Source organism: Macrotis lagotis, chromosome 2 (genome assembly GCF_037893015.1).
Source record: "Macrotis lagotis isolate mMagLag1 chromosome 2, bilby.v1.9.chrom.fasta, whole genome shotgun sequence".
NCBI classification, from domain to species: Eukaryota; Metazoa; Chordata; class Mammalia; order Peramelemorphia; family Peramelidae; genus Macrotis; species Macrotis lagotis.
Window position 1 is genome coordinate 163,066,437 of NC_133659.1, and position 14,187 is coordinate 163,080,623.

The following is a 14,187-nucleotide window of genomic DNA, read 5'->3' on the forward strand; positions in this document are numbered from 1 at the left end:
CCCTGCAGAGGTTCTTAGCTTGCTGCTGTATTTGTAGGACAGATTTTTTTTTTTTTAGGATTTTGCAAGGCAAATGGGGTTAAGCAGCTTGCCCAAGGCCACACAGCTAGGTAATTATTAAGTGTCTGAGGTCAGATTTGAACTCAGGTACTCCTGACTCCAGGACTGGTGCTCTATCCATTGTGCTACCTAGCCGCCCCTGTAAGACAGAATTTGATAAAAGTTAGCACACCTTTTTACATAAAATACAATTCAATAATTTAAATTTGCTAGCTTATTCAATAATGAAAACATCTTGAACTTTAAAGCTCTTAATCAATCAAATTACTACTTTTGTTTCTTTCTTTAAGCCTAATGTTAACCACATGATACAATCACATACTGAAAATCAAAAATCTCAAAAAAGGAATCCTTGAAGGTCTGCCTTGAGAAAAAAAATATCTCCTTTGCTTCTTATAATTACCAGACAGAAATAATGAATGATTTGTATTCAATTTGGGAATTTAGAGAAATTCTTAGTCTAATTTTGAGAACTTGCTAATTTCTAAATTGTGATTGTGTTGTTTTTCTCAAAATTTTTACTCCAATTCCATTTTGTCTAATTAAAAATTAATTTTGTCTAATTATGCTTCCCTCCTTAGGAAGATATATATCTTATACCTATAAATTTTAGCATGAGTTAGGGGTGCCCACCACAGTCTCTGTTGCAGAAGGAACATTGATAGTAAGCCTGGTGTGTAGGGCAAGAGGCACGTACAGGAACAGCTTTGTTGGTGACAGCTGGTGCAATCCCAACCTTTCTAATCAAATCCACAATTCCTTGAGTGTCAAAGTGACTCCCTTATGGACAGGTAGACATACTTGGAGATAGAAACTCCAAGGAAGGAATTGTTTGCCTTCCACAGTTACCCAGACCCTAGGAACTTGTTTTGCCTTATACCATTGCTTCTACTTCTCCAATTCAGAGTCATGATAGAAAAGAGAGATGAACATCACTTCCCATAGGGGCAGAGCAGTCAGGGCAGTAGGATGTTTCAGGGCAGACAAGAGATCTTTGCAAAGCCCTTTCTGGCAGATATTAGAAATCCTTTCTTTAGTCAGAGCAATTAAATACCTACTGGCAAGTCAGTATGAATCATGGTGCTTTGCCCTTTGGCTAGTGTCACCCTGGGTAAGGGCCACAAGCTCAACAGCTTGAGAACTGAGATTAGTGGTCAATGAAGTCACTCACAAAATGTCACAATTAGAAACCACAGCAAAACCAGTATAATGAACAGTATCTCTCATAAAAGAGGACCCTTTGGAATAAAAGAAGTCACTGAGGTTCAGCAAAAGGGTTTTTTCAGTCATGTCTACTACTGAGGCAGAGACTCCCCAGAGGTCAAGTCAAAGTTTTTAGCACAACATAGCATTTGAGAGTAACGTTCTCTTAATTGAGAGCAAATTCATATCTGGCAAGACTAATAAGAAAAAATCTGAGTTTGGTGGTAAAACCTCATGCACTGTTAAAAGGGAAGCCCCAACTAAAATCATATACCTATTCCACCAAAAGGGCAGTGACAACCTCAGCCCATAGTAGGCAGGGAGGTACTCCTACAGGTCCCAACAACTGAGTTAGGATACTGGAGTCTCCCATGTACAAAAGAGAGATGGGTTAACTATAATCTGGAAGTCTCAGTACTGGTGCTTATAACAGGACCCTTTGAGCACAAGAGCAGAAAGGTGTTAATTGTCAAGGTCTTGAAAATAGTCTTCAGATCAAGAAACAAGGGGCTTAATAATCCTATCATTTGCCTGTGGTATCTGGATAGTCCTAAAATGGTATGCATCTGCCTCTTAGTGGTGGATGCAGAGAGTTGCTGTGGGTTCAAGAAAAGTAGAAGGAATCTCAGCACCTAGGATAAATTCCAAATGTTCCACCTATGGAAGGCACCACTGGACTTAGATTTTATATCTTTTTTTTCTTTGTTTTTTTTTTTAGGTTTTTGCAAGGCAAACAGGGTTAAGTGGCTTGCCCAAGGCCACACAGCTAGGTAATTATTAAGTGTCTGAGACCAGATTTGAACCCAGGTACTCCTGACTCCAGGGCCGGTGCTTTATCCACTATGCCACCTAGCTGCCCCGATTTTATATCTTTATATAGATTTTATATCTTCTTTGTTAAAATTCCAATAGTAGCTGATGACTGTCCTGGCAAATCTCAGCTTCTAAAGCCACTAGAAAGAAACAGATCATCCACATACTGGACCAAGGTGATACCTTTAAAAGTGATGGAAGTCAAATCTTGCTGTAAAATTTGAGAGAATAAAGTGATATTCTTTACATGCCCTCTAGGAAAATAAGTCTATGTTCACTGTGAGTTTTTCCAGGTAAAAACAAAGGAGTGCTGGGAATCTAGGTATACGGGAATTGAAAAAAATGCTGAGCAAGGTCTACTGCTATAAATCAGGTTGCCTTCACCTTGAATTGAAAAACTCATGGTAGCAGAGTTGGGTACCATAGAATGTCTAGTGTAACAGTAAAAATTAAAGTAAATTGAGGCACAAAAGTTCCTAGTTCAATCAATTTGTTAGTAAAGTGTGATTTTCTCGAATAAATAGGATTTCAACTTGCTCAGTAAAGACAAGATTTGAAAAGGGGGACAGCTCTCTTTTATAGTTTTGGAGAGTTCAGAAAATAGGAAAGCTAGCATCACAGATGGAAGGAAATATGATTGTATGGAAATTGGGAATGAGAGCTGCAATAATTCTTTTCTTCTGCCCTGTGACTAAGAAATGTTCATTGTTTGAGTCTAGCTGCATTTTTAATCAGAAGAATTGACATTTTTTCAAGGTTATTGTACCTTGGTCTCTTAAGGAATCAATGATGGGTGAAATACCCTCAGTGGATTTATTTAAACAAAGGATACTGGGAATAGAGGATAAGAGAACCCTCTTGAGTTTTAATAGTGATAGGAAATAGATTTCAGAAGTCATGCATATGAGGGTGAAGAGACCCAAAAGAGTCAGATGTGTCAGATGACATGCTAAGTGTCCCCAACTGCCTCTTTATCACTAGGATTAAGAATGGGGAACAGAGAGACTCTAGGTTTGCGTAGGACATCTACCCCCAACAAGTTTAAGGGGATTTGAGTATGAGGAGGAATAAATGTTCAATATAAAGGGTCCTCATCCATGGGGACACCATATGATGTTTTGGAACATTCTGAGGCTTCCCTCAGACTCAATGAAGACCTAATATAGTTGAAATCAGGTTTACTCACTAGAGCTGAATTAAAGGTTCTGCTATACAATTATCAATCAATCATAGAATATGTCCTCAACCTTATGGGTAAAGTAGGGTTCATTATTTCAGGGGAAGGGATGGACAAGAATAGAAGGTTCAAGAAATACAAACAAGTCCTCTCCAAATCAAAAAGGCCTTCCACACACACCTTTATGAAGTAGTTTCTCTGAGTACTTCTAGGATCATTCCCTTATTTTTGGGAGCCTTTTGTCTCTTTTGTCAACTCCAAGCAGTATGGCCCTTTCTTTTACAGTAAAAACACTTGCATAATTCTGGAGCTTTAGATATAGCCTCTGAAACAGCCTTTTCAGTTTTTCTCTTTTTCCTGTTTCTCCTCCTATTATTCCTTTTCTTTTTTTTCTTCTTTTTCACCATTTCAAAAGCATATTGGGCAATGGGCAATGTGAGTCATTCAGGGCATCTCTCATATAAATAATCTTTTATTTCAGGCAATAATTGATGAACAAAGTTCATAGTAATGATGCTTGCATCCCAAAAGTTGGTGAGGTCCTATTTTCCATAGAGTTTGGCATTTTTGTACAGTCTATCATAAAAATAATTAGGGGTCTCATTTTTTCTTGTAATGTCTTTTCATACCTATAAACAGACATTACTTAGCCTCTTGTTATCTGATGAATTCATCCTAATTATTGGGGTCCCCATGTGGGTCTTGTAAATAGGGCCTCCCTTTCAATAGAGCAAGTCTATTTGCTTTTTCTAAAATAATTTGTCTCTCCCTAGGAGAGTGGAATTTTTTTTAAATCAATTCCATCTGTCTAGTTAGAATTGTAGTGTTTAAATATGATTTGGAATCAGTCTCTTTCAGCTCTAGGGTATTCATCAAATCTGTTACTCCTCCAAGTGGGGAGGTGAGAGAGGTTGAAAAACTTATGAAGTCTGAGAATCTCATTTTTCCTATGGTCAGGAGGATAGATGTCTTTAGACCTTCTCCCATTTCTGGAAGAAGTTGTGGAAACAGGAGAGGTCAAAGGAGTGGAAGAGAAAGAAGATAAGGCAGAATAGGGAGGTAGGAATGAGGGCAAAGGGATATAAGAGAAAGAATGTAAGGTAGGGCAGAGAGGTAGAGGTAAGGGCAAAGGAGTGAGAGGGGATAAAAATGAGGGAGGGTAGGGAGGTAGGGGAGCCAGAGAGAGAGAGAAAAGGTCCTTCCTGGGAAAGAGTTTTCCTTGAAGATGTCAGGCTTCTCATTATATGACTTGTTCTCAGAAAGAGGTTCAGTCATTTTTCTCCAATAGAACTAGTACTTTGAATGCTTTGGGTATTCATTTATGATTAGGCCAAATTATTCATCAGCAGAATTTCTCACAGTTTTATATATCATATAACCCAATTGCAGCTTCTTTTCTTCTTCTTCTTCTTCTTCTTCTTCTTCTTCTTTCTTCTTCTTTTTATTTTTCTTGTCATTCCAGGTTCAACTGAGAGCATTCCTTTATCCCAGGCTTCAAAGAGTTTTTCCTAAGGAGTTTCTTTTGGCACATTTTTGTTAATACTATTTTAAGCTACTATTATTCTAGAAAATTTTCTTAGATTTGTCTGAATAAAAGTTTGTAAAACACACACAGAGAAACACAGATAAGCATACACAGGACTGACTGCTGAACTCTTCCATGAAACCCATATAAAACAATGATTAATGAAATGAAAATAACAAGTCTGTCACCCAGATATTAAATACTGGGATGAAGCTCCAAAAAAAATCACTTGTGCCCACATGAGACAATTTGAGGTCTTTGATATCTTTATACTGATCCTGCTCTATATCTTTTGATCATTCCTCTTTTAGATGTGGAGTCTCTGCCTCCTCAACCTTAAAAGATTAAATGCTTAAATAATTATGTATTTCTCCCAACTTATGCCAAGGGCCCCACTTGAAGAAAGATATTCTTGAGAAACAAAATTCTAGACACTGGCTTGTTCTTCATCCTGGCTAGTTTTCCCCAACTTTTGGGGTCATCACCTTTTTCTTCTCTCTTCCCTCAATCTCTCCCTTTCTCACTCGGTTGCTTTTCTACTTAAAGAACATGCCTATCATTCTTAGGTTGTCTTTTTTTTTTTTTTTTTTTGCAAGGCAAATGGGGTTAAGTGGCTTGCCCAAGACCACACAGCTAGGTAATTATTAAGTGTCTGAGACCAGATTTGAACTCAGGTACTCCTGACTCCAGGGCCGGTGATCTATCCACTGTGCCACCTAGCCACCCCCATGCTTATCATTCTAAACCCCCTCCTGCCCCAACCTCATTTTGAGAGTTGTTAAAGTTAGCGTTTATTTATTCTTTTCTCTACTGATGTGAATGCCACTGCTGCAAGACTGGTATTGGTGCTGCTCTTCTCCTCCCTCCTCTTCCACCCCCCCCCCACTTTTTGCTGGAAAGCTATGACCCAGACCACCTCAGGTATTTCTGCTGTGGCTAATTACATTCTTCTTTTAAAATTCCTAAAATGTGGGGAGGCTAGGTGGCACAGTGGATAGAGCGCTGGCCCTGGAGTCAGGAGTACCTGAGTTCAAATTCGGCCTCAGACACTTAATAATTAGCTGTGTGGCCTTGGGCAAGCCACTTAACCCCATTACCTTGCAGAAAAACTGGAAAAAAAAATTCCTAAAGTGCCTTAACAGAAATTAGGCATAGACTAACATCTCACATCCTATACCAAGATGAAATCAAGTACATGATTTAGATATTACTCAGTTGATAAGTCATCAAAGGATATGTACAAGAAGTTTACAGAAGAAAAAATTAAAACTATAGTCAAATAGAAAAATGCTCTAAATCACTATTAATAGGAGGAATGCAAGTTAAATAAATACCACCTCATACCTATCAGACTGGTTAAAATGACAAATAAGGAAAATGATCAATGTTGGAAGGGAGTTGGGAAAACTGGGATACTGTTACACTATTAGTGGGATTGTGAAGTGATCCAACTATTCTGGAGAGCAATTTAGAACTATGCCCAGGGCAGCTAGGTGGCATAGTGGATAAAGCACCGGCCTTGGAGTTAGGAGTACCTGGGTTCAAATCCAGTCTCAGACACTTAATAATTACCTAGCTGTGTGGCCTTGGGCAAGCCACTTTGCCTTGCAAAAAAACCTAAAAAAAATCACTAGAACTATGTCCAAAGGGCAATAAAACTATGCCATACCTTTGATCCAGCAATAACACCACTAGGTTTGTACCCCATAGAAATCATAAGGGGGAAAGATTGACATGTACAAAAGTGTTCATAGTAGCTCTTTTTTGGTTGCAAAGAATTGGAAATTGAGGTGAGGATCATCAATTGGGGAATGGCTAAACAAGTTGTGATATATTAATGTAATGGTATTATTATTATTCTGTTAGAAAAGATGAGCAGCCAAGTTTCAGAAAAACCTAGAAAGACTTGCATGAACTGATGCTGATTGGAGTGAGCAGAACTAGAATACTGCATATGGCAATAGCAATATTGTGTAATGATCAGCTAAAAGAGACTTAGCTCTTCTCAGCAATACAAAGATAAAAGACAATGCTAAATGATATGTGTTGGAAAATGCCATTCACATCCAAAGAAAGAACTATGGAAACTGAATGCAGATCAAAGTATACTATTTTCACTTTTTAAAATATGATTTTTGCTTTTTCCTTCTTGTGGTTTTCCCTTTTGTTTTGATTCTTCTTTCCCAGCATGACTAATATGTATAACCTATATCAGATTACTTACTATCTTGGGGTGGGGGAGGGAAGGATAGGAGGGAGAAAATTTTGCAAAAATTTTGAAAACTATATTTACATATAATTGGAAAAATTCATTAATTAAAATATATTCTGCCTAAAAAGAATAGATACTTTACTGGACTTTGTGAATTGTTATCTTACTTTGAACTTTCTGACCAAGTATACAACTATCCAGAGGGCCTAAAGTGACTTATAGAGAACAGTTCAATTTTAACACTGAGCCACCTTGAAAGGAAGGTTCCATCTCCTGACTTGTCCATGGAGGTTTCTACTTCAGAAATCCAAGGCCCATAGAATTACCTTATGATTACTTGAGAGATGTATAAGTTTCTTTTGAAGCACAATCAACTATAGAAGCTTTTGTAGCTTATTGAATATTCTAAGGACCTAAGCATAAGGCTTGGTGGCTTATCTCCTTGTTTTTCCTGGTTGATGACTTTTAGCTTTATGGAATAAGGCTGAGATGAAAGGATTTATTGAAGAAGCATTGACTTCTGTTGCTTGTTGAATGACAGAACAGTCTTGGAAATGTTTTTGATAACTATGTCTATGAACTTATCCTAATAGGAAAAGATGCATTTTTTGTTGGAGATATTGGAAAACAGTCAGTGGTAGAATATTGTGAGTCAAATAAAGCCATTTTATGCAATAAAATTTTGTTGTAGAGATTTTAGCAGCTCTTGAAATTGGAGTTGCATGTTCCAGCAAAATGAAACAGCACTGGTGCAAGAGTTGGGTATTTCTCCTAAGAACATCATTCTTGTAAGCAATCTTCTTAGATAAAGTATGGGGATTAATATATCATGTCATGTCATGTGACAATGAAACCAAATTGAAGAAAATTGTATATAATTCTCCAAATGCTAAGCTCCTGCTACACACCACAACAGAAGATACTAGTGGAGATAAGAGAGTAACATGAAGTTTGGCATAACACTGAAGAATTGAAGGTACCTCTTGAAATGTGCTCAGGAACTTAATATTCAAATAGTTGGTGTTGTTTCATATTTCAAGATCGTGTAAAGAACCTCAAGTGTATATTCATGTTTTATCTGATGCTTAATGTGTGTTAGACATGACTGGAGAATTGACTTTAAGATGACCATATTGGACACTGGCAGATACTTCATGGGATAGTAAATTTCAATTGCAAGAGGTTAATCATGTCATCAGTCCATTGTTGAAGGTCAACTTTCCTGAAGTATCTGGTCTTAAGGTCATTTCAAAACGTGGAATCTACTAATGTACCTTCTGCATTCACTTCAGCAATTAATATCATTGCAAAGAAATTTGTTTAAAATGATGTTTCCTCTGTAATAGGAAAAGTTAGAAGTGATGAACCAATTTTTATGTAATATAACTTGATTATCATCCCAGATGTTCATAGGAAATATAAGAAATATGCACTGCTGTTTACAAGTAACCTTTGGGATCTGTCCTGTGATGAACTTGAGCAAATTGTGGAAAACTTCTTTTTCCTGAATGTGGGAGATTGGCTGATATTTGAGACACTCTCCATGAACCATCTGCTTTTAATGATTTTCAGAGGCCAACCATTTATTACGATTGGTATGAGATGCAAGAAGCTGACTATGATGAACTTTTTTGTGAATTTTTGCATTCAGTTGAGTCATGACAACAGCAACTTTTACAATGAAGCTTAAAGCAGGCATTAATGTTTCCTTTTTAGACCTGAAGTTGCAAGTTGAGCTTGTTTGGTCAACATTCCAGTGTGAAGAAAAATTGAACAATCTTCATTATTCACTCTCCAAAACTTGAAAGACATTAATAATAATAGCTAATTGGGACCAGGCAAAACCAACTTTAAGGTGATGTGGGAATTAGTATTTCATATTTAAACTTACCATTTGTCTAAACTCTAAATGTTTAAAATAAAATACGGAGCAAAATGGGTGACTTAGAGGAGATTGAAGCTTATCACTTGGGTCCCCATTATAAGTCTTTTACATACAAGTTTTTATACTAAGGATTTCTGTTATAAAGTCTTGTAAAGTTACTGTCTTTTATTCAGATATATCAAAAGTCAATAGAAGATCAATGTGACCATTTAGATATGTGCAGTGTGTTTAGAATATGAAAATTTTGCTTTGAACTGTAGTTTTAAAAATGCAAAACTGTATCTTAGCATTTTTTGTATTTGACTTGATATAACCCTTCTATTATTGCAATAAAATTTTGTGTAGATTTTACTGGGGTTTTTTTTTTTTCAGAGAAAGGAGCTAGTTAGCAAAGATAGTTTTTTTTTTAGGTTTTTGCAAGGCAAAGTGGCTTGCCCAAGGCCACACAGCTAGGTAATTATTAAGTGTTTGAGATCAGATTTGAACCTAGGTACTCCTGACTCCAGGGCCGATGCAGCCCCTAGCAAAGGTGTTTTTGAAATAGATGTGCATATGACTGTTTTGAAAATTATTTTTCTTTCCCAAATTATTTCAAGTTTAGTTTAGTAGTACCTCTCTATATTACTTTCAGCAGCTATCACAAGACCTTCAGGAGAGTTTGAAAGATATAACCAAGAGCCTTCTCAACCAACTGGACTCTGGCCTAGACCTACTGACAGCTGAAAAGGACAGGCTTTGCTCTTTCATTGTTGAAGAATGTTGCTTTTATGTGAACCAACTGAGTCTAGTCAGGGATGCTGGTTGAAAAAATTAATTGATAGAGCCTCATGCATAAGAGAAAAGCTGGCTGACACCTGATACACTTGGTTCCAGTCTTCTCACATACTCTCTTGGCTCCTCCCTGTATTAACCCCACTAATTATGCTCTTTCAGTTATTGAAGTTTTCAATAATTTAAGTAGAATAAATTTGATAAATCATTGTGGATATCAGATTCTTTGCTGGAAAGTTGACATGTAATTTACAATGTTTATTAAATATAGTATGTTTCTTGAACAAGTCTTACACCAAAAGAAACTATTAATTTAGTACTCCATAGTCCCCCAACCCCTGTTGCCCCTATCCCCATTAATCTTGAGAAAAAAGAACTTTACCTATTGCTCTCTATGAAGCAGCTTGAGCATGTGAAGGAAAAATGGGAAGGAGCTGGGTATCCTAGCAGATGGATCCTAATGACTTCTAATTTCCCTTAATGATCACTGGGTGATGCCAGCATCACGAAGGGGAAAAATTCACATTGCTTTGTGACTGTCTAGCACAATTTATGAGGCACAAAAATCCCAGGAGGCGTGTCTGATATTTAGATTCATCCTAGTTGGGGGCCTCTCCCTTGATGGATAAAGCCAGAAGTACCTTTTCAGATCCTACCTTCTGAAAGTGAAATTGTATAAAAATCTCTTTTTAAAGTTACATTTTAGGGGCTTTGCTTCTCTACCTGCCCCCCCATATTCAGTGAACTTAGAGAAATATTAATAAATATGTATGTTAACCTAATTCTATTTGCTCTTTCTTGAGTTCAAACCCTGGAGGTTAACATTTTTCCCTTAATAGGACAAACCCTGAAGGTTAACACAGTAAATTTAATTATTATTTTTTGACTGATACTAATTCTTAACTCCACTGGTTATGTTCAGCCCAAGAAAGGAAAGAAAGAAAGAAAGAAAGAAAGAAAGAGAAAGGAAGAAAGAAAGAAAGAAAGAAAGAAAGAAAAAAGAAAGAAAAAAGATGAAAGGAAAGAGAAAGAAAGAAAGAGGGAGGGAAGAAAGGAAAGAAGGAAAGAAGAAAGAAGGATGGAAGGAAAGAGAGGAAGGAAGGTAGGAAGAAAAGGAGAGAGGTAAGGAAGGAAAGAAAGAAGGAAGAAAAGAAAGGACAAGAGGAAAGAGAGAAAGAAAGACAGACAGAAAGAAAGAAGGGAGGGAGGGAGGGAGGGAGAGAGAGAGAGAGAGAGAGAGAGAGAGAGAGAGAGAGAGAGAGAGAGAGAAATAGAAGTTCATTTGGCATCCTATTGTTCCTAGTATCCCATTGTTCCCATCCCTGCTTATCAGTCAGTGTTGGGGGAGGCTCCAGAGGGGAAGAAGAGATTAAGCCTACAGCTTTAACTACAGGATATTGCTTGTCATTTGTTGAAAGGAGAATTCTTCCTTTGGGGTTTCCAATCTGATTAATGAGGTGATGGCTTCAGGATGGGATCAACTTTTATGGGGAGCTTTAAAGACAATTCCACCTCAGCAAAAGAGACAAGGTTTTTGCATCTCAGTTCCTCCCCAAGGAAAGACAAATGTGACAATTTGCAGTTAAGGGTATGTATGTTGCAGGTAGGGGTCCTAGACAAGTAGGAAAAGTAGGAGTAGGAAAAGCCTCCCCATAACACTGAGTGACAAGCAGCACTGGGAACAATGGGTCAGTGAAGCAACAGAAGGAGAAATGGTCAGAAAAGAGCAAGACAATACAGACATAGCTGGCATTATCACAAAACTGATATGATAATGATCAGAGTCCCCAGCCTGCACTTTGCTCTCCTTCCTTCCCAGAAGAATATCTACTCCTGGGCAAATTTTTTTTTCTCACGACAAAGGAGCATTTCGTACCCAGTAGCTTAATAAATGGTTGAATAAATGAACTATTGTTTTATAATTTAATAATTTATTTTTCTCTAATTCCATGTAAAAACAATTTCTGATGTTTATTTTAAAAATTTTGAATTGCAAATTCTCTTACTTCCTCCCCACCCTCACCCACATTGAGAAAGCAAGAAATTCGATCTAGATAATACATATGTAGTCATGTGAAATATTTCCATAATAATCATGCTGTAAAAGAAAATATAAACCCTACCCCTCAAAAAAAACTTCAAGAAAAATAAAGTTTAAAAAGTATACTTTCATCTGTATTCAGACACCCTCAGTTGAATGAATTTTTGTTAAACCGTATTTCCCGTCTTCTATTTGTATCAAGGATACAAATTTTTGCACTTTGAATTATCTCTTTTCAGTTGCTGAGAATTCTTCCCTCCCCCATCTTTGAGAGATCATTTGAAAAGGGTTGTTATATCACTTGTACAAAAATATTCATAGTAGTCCTGCTTGTGGTGACAAAGAATTGGAAATCAAGTAAATGTCCTTCAGTTGGGTATATGTATGTCATGGAACACTATTAGAAACTAGGAGGGCTGGGAATTCAGGGAAGCCTGGAAGGATTTGCACGAACTGATGCTGAGCAAGATGAGCAGAACCAGAAAAACACAGTATGCCCTAACAGCAACATGGGGGTGACGATCAGCCTTGATAGACTTGCCCATTCCATTACTGCAACAATCAGGGACAATTTGGGGCTGTCTTCGACAGAGAATACCATCTGTATCCAGAGAAAGAACTTCGGAGTTTGAACAAAGACCAAGGACTATTACCTTTTATTTAGGAAAAAAAAAAGCGATGTCTTATTGTCTGATCTTGCTATAGCTTTTACTTTATGTTTCTTCCTTAAGGATATGATTTCTCTCCCATCACATTCAATTTGGATCAATGTATACCATGGAAACAATGTAAAGACTGGCAAATTGTCTTCTGTGGGGGGTGGGGGGAAAGAAGTAAGATCAGGGGAAAAATTGTAAAACTCAAAATAAATAAAATCTTAAAAAAAAGTTGTTATTTCATTATGTTCAACCCTGCCCCTTTTGGGGAATTTTCTTGGCAAAGATACTGGAATGGTTTTCAATTTCCTTCTCCAGCTCATTTTATATATGAGGAAATTAAGGCAGTGTTAAAGGACTTACCCAGGGTCACACAACTTGTCTTTCTGACTCCAGCACCTATTCACTAAGTCATTTAGCTTGTTCTTTATTGATCAGTTTAGTCCTATTATTTGAAAGCAGATTTTTTCATTAGGAGACATAACAAGCACCTGCTGACAAAGAATAGTAGACTTTGGTGGAGAAGGAAAATAATTGAGTAAAGGACCCATGCCACTTGTCAAAAACAGTTGAATGTTACAAGATCAAAGGAGTAGTGCCTTGAGAAATTTCCTGGTGAAATAGACTCCGAAGGGAGCACTGACCTCTCCAAAGAAAAAGGTGAAAAGTTAGGGAGAGAGAGAACAAAATTAGACAATAAAGAAGGATTTTGCCCATGAACAAGTTGTGTGTGACCTAAAAGGATCAGTGTTGGGATGGGGATAGGAAGATTATCTCTAAGATTTGAGAAGGAAGATAATAAGGACTTTGGGATCAGGAACTGTAAACTTAAATACCCCCCCCCTTTTGTGAGGACCAAAATGATATAATATGTGTAGAGTGCTTTGCAAACTTTAAAGTATAAATGTTGCCCAGGTCTGTAACTGGGCAGAACTACTTGACTTTATCCCAAGGAGCTGAAATTCAGAGAGGACTAATAGCACTTGCAATCCTTTTTTCTTTTCTTTTCTTTTTTTTTCATGAGGCAATGGGGGTTAAGTGACTTGCCCAAGATCACCCAGTGAGTAAGTGTCAAGTGTCTGGGTCTGAATTGGAACTCAAGTCCTCCTGACTCTACCCATGTAGTCCTTTAAGAGGTTAGAATTAACTGAGATTAACATTTAATTAAAAAAGATAACATGTTGGAATAGAACCTTACTATCTCCCAAGTGATTCCACTAGCCTTCCCTTACAACCAGTCAAGTTCACAAGGCTTTGAAACATGGGCTAGTTTGATTGACATTGTAAAATAGTGGTGTCAAATTCAAATAGGGTTGAATACAATCTTCAGTGTGTTTGACACTTTTATAGTAAATGAGTCAGTCAACTGCTATCAGGCATTGTAGTAAGTGTTAGGAATAAAAAAAAAGACAAAAGACAGTTCCTGTTCTCAAGGAGCTTATTCTGATTAAGAGGGGGATGGGAGTGGGGTGGGAAAGGGCACAGTATGCAAACAATGATGTACAAATTATATATATATATATATATATATATATATATACAGGATAAATTGAATATCATCAACAGAGAGGAAGCATCAAAATAAAGGAGGATGGGGAAAAGATTCATCTAAAAGACATGTTTTAGCTGGAACTTGAAGAGAAGAAGGTCAGATGAACAGACAGAGCATCCCACAAATGGGGGATGGTCAGGATAACTGTCAAGAGTTAGGAGATAGAGTGGCTTGCTTGAATAAATAGCAAGGCCAATGACAGGAAGTGTAGGTGGTGAACATGGTTTAGGTGGAATAAAGATTGGAAAGAGGAAGGAGTGCAGAAAGGACTCGTATCTGAATTTATAGAGAA

The 14,187-nt window shown here is 37.3% G+C and overlaps 1 pseudogene; it reads left to right on the forward strand.

Annotated features, from left to right (window-relative positions):
- Nucleotides 1-7,479: 7,479 nt before the first annotated feature.
- On the forward strand, nt 7,480-8,680 carry LOC141511261 (antizyme inhibitor 1 pseudogene; annotated as a pseudogene).
- The last annotated feature ends 5,507 nt before the right edge of the window (nt 8,681-14,187 follow it).